The sequence below is a fragment of the Myripristis murdjan genome, chromosome 10, assembly GCF_902150065.1.
Source record: "Myripristis murdjan chromosome 10, fMyrMur1.1, whole genome shotgun sequence".
In the NCBI taxonomy this organism is placed as follows: Eukaryota; Metazoa; Chordata; class Actinopteri; order Holocentriformes; family Holocentridae; genus Myripristis; species Myripristis murdjan.
Genome location: NC_043989.1, coordinates 29978050 through 29984204, shown reverse-complemented (window position 1 = coordinate 29984204; position 6155 = coordinate 29978050). Strand labels below are relative to the sequence as shown.

Sequence of the window (6155 nt, the reverse complement as noted above, 5' to 3'; positions counted from 1 at the left end):
AAACAAATGAATAACGATTAATAGGCTAATTAATAACTGATAACAATACAGCCGCACATCTCCGTGGAAAATCTTACAGGCAGCCTACTGTCTGTGGTGCTGACTCCGCTGAGGCACTTTATTATAGAAATTAAAATTCACGGAGGGTCTTGTTCAGCTCTTCTTTACTTACAGCTGAGAAATCAGCTGTTTGCCCGGTGTTTGTCAGGTAGTCTTGTAGACATTTGACGGCCCAAGACGTTGACCGGGCCGTACCGGCTTCATTTCCTGACCTCTCCAGCTGATCCAGCTCTTCACTCGTCACTGTCGCATATCTCTCCTTTTTCTCTTCTGTCTTGTCTTCCTCGTTCAGACGTTTATCCAAACTTAGGTCGCCAAGGAAATCAAAATTGACAACCAAACGGTTCATTATGCAGGCGAACAAAGTTGACAGCGGCTTTTGATGCGGGTTTCGGTGAAACGCAGATTCGGGCAATAAGATGTTAGGCGGAGTATTATTTTCATTGATTGATTCAGTATTTTTATTTGCGCACGGCTAGCTGTGCTGCCATGCTGATTTGAGCACATTCTAAATGTCTGATTGATCAATCAGATTGCTCGGTCCGATCTACGCAACGTAGTCTCATGTGTTATAATTTTAAAAAATCTCAAGTACCCCCTGGATTTCCTCCAGGGGGTACTTGAGGCGTACGCGTACCCCCATTTGAGAAACACTTATCTAGACAACAGGGAGATGATGTTAATTTGTTTTTAACAATGATTGATTGGCTCCATAAGTGAAAAATTGATGTTTAAAAATGCCATTTTTACATTGACTCCAATTGTTCACATGAGAGCAAAATTCAAAATGCTGTCAAAAATTCAGTTTTTGAGATACAATTCTGAAATTTACCACACATCATCGACCATGACTCCAGAATTTTGTCAATTTTTTTCATGAATAGCGTTTACAGTAAAACATTTTGATGCACTGTAGGCTTAATTTTTGATAAATCAAAAATTTGTGTATGACAGTGTAGGACAGTCTGAAGATGCTCTGTAGCAAGTTTGGTGACATTTGAGCAAAAATTGTGGGAGGAGATAGGTTTAAGAAGTTTTACAGTTTTTGAAAAAAAAAACAGAGTTATGGCTTCGTAATTTTCAATAGGTTTAAATATACAAAAGTTTCTTCTATATTGAGGCTACAGTTTGATGAAAATTGTGAAGCTGTAGCACATATGGTTGATTTGTTATGAATTTTCAAAGTTTTGAACTTTAAAGGCTTGCTATAGCGCCACCATCAGGACTATTGGCTTGAGTTTGCAGCTGAGGTAATCTGGCATGGGACTGGACCTTTGTGCAAAGTTTTGTGAGTTTTCACCCATGGGAAGTATGATTTCCTTGGAAGAAAGAAGAAGAAAGAAAGAAAGAAAGAAGACCTGGGAATACAATAGTGTCCTAAGCTGCCCGGACCCTAAATATATGCCATGCATGGTCCATGCATATGTTATGGTTGTTTATTGGAAAATATGCAATGTTAAGAAAAATCCCAATATATTTTTTTTATATATTATGTTGCGATATATATACATATATGGTATATGCATGTATTGCAGTATATTTGAACATATAAAGACAAACTATTGCATGTAAAAATATAGTGCCGTTTTTGGTCTTGATTGCAATTTTTTTTTTTATATGTATCAATATATAGACATGTATGGTCTATGCATATATTTCAATATATTGTAAAATATAAAGACTAGTTCCCATATATGGAAATGTATTATCTAATATATCACATGATATTTTCCAGTATACTGCAATATATTTTTGTTTCGTAAGGGGAATGACATGCAGGAAAGGGTCTGGGCTGGATTTGAAACCGGCCACTGTTGCTTAGCCTTAAAGATTGCATTCTCCCATTTCATACCTATTTCTGACACATTCGAACAGCCTCTTCTGTTGCACCTCAATTGTACTGGCAGGTGAATGTCTACATGACAGTCTTTCATGTAGTCCTTATGAAGTTAGTGAAGAAAATATGTGTTGAATTCCTATTGACATATGCTAAGTAGACATATTTAGACATATTCAGAGCATCCAGAAAATACTTGCCTAAAAACACAACTTTGAAACCAATGACATTAATGGAAAGATATAACAGAGAAAACACGCTTGAATCAATGTTTGGCAATCAGTTAATTGGACCAAAAGCAAGTTTTACAGTGGATAACACGGCTGCAGTTGACCTGGGTATTATTTCCAGCCAGGCAGTATTTTAACATTAAACACAATGGAACAAATATAGAGACACTATACAAACTGTGAGCAATCAAGTGAGTGAGCAATGTGTATGTTGGTGGTGTAATAGAAAGCATAGCTGATTTCTGAGTAGCAGATGTGGGTTCAGCTATCAGCCAGTACATTTTTTTTGCCAAATATCCCAGACCCAAATTTTTCTAGTAAAAGAATAGACTGGACAAGAATGTTTACTTACTTGTGAATAGTGCAAGACAACACTACTATTGTGAATTGCTGGCAGGAGTTTCAGTCCTCATTTTGTTCTAGTGGCATGTTCTAGTGGCATGCTGCAACATAAGACATGCTCAGCATATTGCTGATTGTACATTTAGTGAAAGTCCTTGTTCTTGTACTGTCCAATTATGTACCATGGAGGGCCACTTGTCAGCTATTTTTGCTCTGGACTACATTGCAGTGTTTTGTTCATGAGCACATATTTAACCAGAGAGGGAGCTGTGACATGAACTATGGGGTCTAGCCATTGATTGGAGGAAACGCCCACATTCTCTCAGCAATTCATTGTAAGATGTTAATGCTTTCTACAAAGTCTGCCAAGATGTAGTTGACAAGGGCTCGTCCGGGATTTGAACCCGGGACCTCTCACACCCGAAGCAAGAATCATTCCTCTAGACCAACGAGCCAGTGCAACACTCTATTTGCGTCTGTGTCTCATAAAAAAGGGATGGCTATTTTAGAGTATAAAATCACAGCAGAATTTGCATTCACTGGAATTAGTAGCCAGACTGTCTGAACAGGTACACCTGTTCCTAACAGAACATGATGCAAGTGAACAAAAAAGAGGGGGCATGGACGAGACTCTACTCTACTTCTGCTTTGTTCATACCAGAAAGGACAGAGACGGACAAAGAGAGGTTTCTCCTAGGGAAGGGGAGAAGTATCTCTTTACAGTGTTTGCAGCACAAGGACCTGAACAAAAAAGAAGCACAGGTGGAAATTAAAAAAAGATTTTAAATTCAATCAAGTAATGTTACCCACCACAGATACTGTGGATGCTAACTCGTTTTAGGAAAAAGAGAGGGAAGAGTAAGCAAAATAAGTTAAGTGCAAGTGCAACTGATCCTGCTAATGTGACTATGATGCTGTTGGGTCCTCTCATGAGACTTCCCATGGTAATATTGTTGGGTAATTGCTTGCACAGACAGCATAGAAGTTATCAATGCCTACTCAGTTCTGTTGGGACAAACAATGTGACATTTTTTTTTTTTTTTTTTTTTTTGCCCACTATGAGGATTAAGCCAAGGTGTGTCATTCTGTTTGTTGGTTTGTTGTGAACTTGTGGGCAGTCATATAACGCTATCAACAAACTTGAACTTCTACTTAACTAATGTGCATCACTGAGAAAAGTAAATCAGCTCATCATTTTTATTATTGCCAAAGAGCTGAGGACTGCCAGAAGGTGTGTTACATCATATTATAGCTCATTACACTGATGTTCATAATAGTCATCATTTTCCCATCCGGCCATTCTACACCTCCATTTCCCATCTCATGCTGGACCTCACGCCTGCTTGCTACCGACACCTGCCATGTATTTGAAATGTTGGCAATATTGATGTAAAGATTAAGTGATTAAATGATGTAAAACACCTCACAAGACAGATTGGACACCGCAATGGATGCAGCTCATTTTTGTCAAAGAATGGCTGTTTGTTGAAGAGTGTTCTAGTGATATTTTCCTGCTCTGAAGATGAATCACATTTATTGATCACTGTGACCGGCATGCATGACTTCAATAAATCTTCTCAAGATGAAGAACTTTATAGATCCCTGAGATCAAACCAGGTAATTCCATCAAATGCAAGGAAACTCTTTACCTGTTTATCCCCAAGTTTAATCATGTAACATATTTGTTATTATTTTATTTCTGAATTGTTAATATATCAGCCCTTTTTAGATCAACATTAATAAGATGCTAACCCTTGCATTATCACAAAGTTTTTAAACTTCAATACTTAATAGGCTTTTGGTTTCTGTAAACTTGCCTGTCTGCACATTTTTGCTCGATGGCAGTAGAGGCAAACTCCCTCAAATGAAAGACTGTATTTAATCAAGACTGAATTCTTCATCTTTTGCAAGGAGAACAAGGCCACTCCTTTTCACTGGTCCATGGTTAATGCCATTCTTTCCTGAGTAAAATGCTGAACAGGATATAGCAATTATAGGGTTATGGCCCTGTCTTATACGTGTTGAGATAAAAGACAAAGAAATAGGGTTTCTTTGTAATGTTGTCTTTCAATACAACTTTGTTTCACCATTATTTCACAAATTGCAGTGTCTTTAATTGTCATAGGTAAAAAGGGACAGTGCTGCATCTAAAGGAAGGACTAAAGGAAGAAGCTCCGCTGGCCAACGGAGGAGTTCACCCTGATATCACCACTTATTTGAAACTGGAATGACCAAATAAATACATAATATAAATAAAATATATTAAAGAACTCATTAAGTGCCAAACCTCAATAGTGGTGATATGCCAGTGTAACATTTCAATGTCTTTGTCACAAGTATCTATCTATCTACCTATCTATACCATATATTTCTTGAAAGCTAATATGTCTAGCAGGAATCCTTTCTGTGTGTTCTACCTCTGTAGCAGTAGCATGTCTGTCATTAAAAGAAGCAAGATCCTTGACGTAGAGACACCATCTGCTACATGAAGGGGAATTATGCTAATCACTGACTGCTACGCGACAGGAGACTGGAAGAGGGGAGAGAGGTTGAGATGAGATGGAGAGAGAGAGAGAGAGAGAGAGAGAGAGGGTGTTCAATTAAAGTGAAAGGAGAAAGATGGAATGAATGAAGGGTGAGAGAAAGAAAGGCAGATAAAGACAGGAAGACAGAGGCGAGGAGATAGGGTGAGGCAAGTGGAAGAGAAAAAGGGAGAGAAGTGTGACAACATAGTAAGACAGAAAATAATGAAGGGAAGAATTAAAGTAATACTCTGTTTGGGAGGCTGTCCTGTTGGCCAGCTTAACGTATACTGATGAGCTCATAAATGAAATCATTTAATAGTATGTGCTGCCCACCCAGCCATTAACCCTCACTAAAGCAATATCAACCAAACACAGATGAGTGCCCAAACCCATACCCAGTGGAAGTAATAGTTTACTGCAAGATTTACTGTCATCTAGTGACTTTCATGTCGTTTGAAACGGCACTGCACTTTGTCCTGCCACCTACAACACAGGCAATTAGCTATCACACCTCCATTTCAGCCTTCTCCTAAAAAAAAAATAAAGTGGGAAAAATGTATTATCGTTCTAAAATGCTTCTTTAAAAAGAGTGTGTGGGTCCATGAAGAACCATCAACCTCTAAAGACCACTTTCTTTGGTGGATGGTTCTTCATTCCAGAAAAAAAAAAAAAAAAGGCTCCACCAAGAATCATTCTGAAAAGAGTTTTACGACAACTGTTTTTTGGTTAAAGTTATTTGAAGAATCATTTCATCATGACATCAAAGAACTTCTCAGATGGATCTTTGAAGCACCTTTAGGGATCCTTTGGACACCCGTTTAAAGAAATGGTCTGAAAGGCTCTGTGTGGAATCATCAGTGTCAGCTGATCTGTGTCAAATTTTCCATTAGGAAATGAGTATTGACTGCAGTTTCCATGCACCTTTTCTCTTCTCCTTTCATTGAAGAACCATCATTGGTTCCTCAAAGAACTGTTTTTATGGCTGTTTGAGGCATCTTTGAACCATTGTTCTTCAAAGAACCATGGTCTAACTGTGGAACAAAGGTACCCTGTGGTTTCCCTATTGCATCTGTCTGAAGACCCACTTTTGGTTCCAGTTGGCACCTTTTTTTTGTCTGTGTGCGTATAACAAGACATTATAATCCAAAATCTGCTTAATGG

At 38.2% G+C, this 6155-nt stretch overlaps 1 non-coding gene across 1 annotated transcript; it reads right to left on the bottom strand.

The window, feature by feature from the left end:
- Positions 1 to 2852: 2852 nt before the first annotated feature.
- Positions 2853 to 2924, bottom strand: trnap-cgg (transfer RNA proline (anticodon CGG)). Its single transcript has one exon. It is a non-coding gene; the product is annotated as a tRNA-Pro (tRNA).
- Positions 2925 to 6155: the final 3231 nt, after the last annotated feature.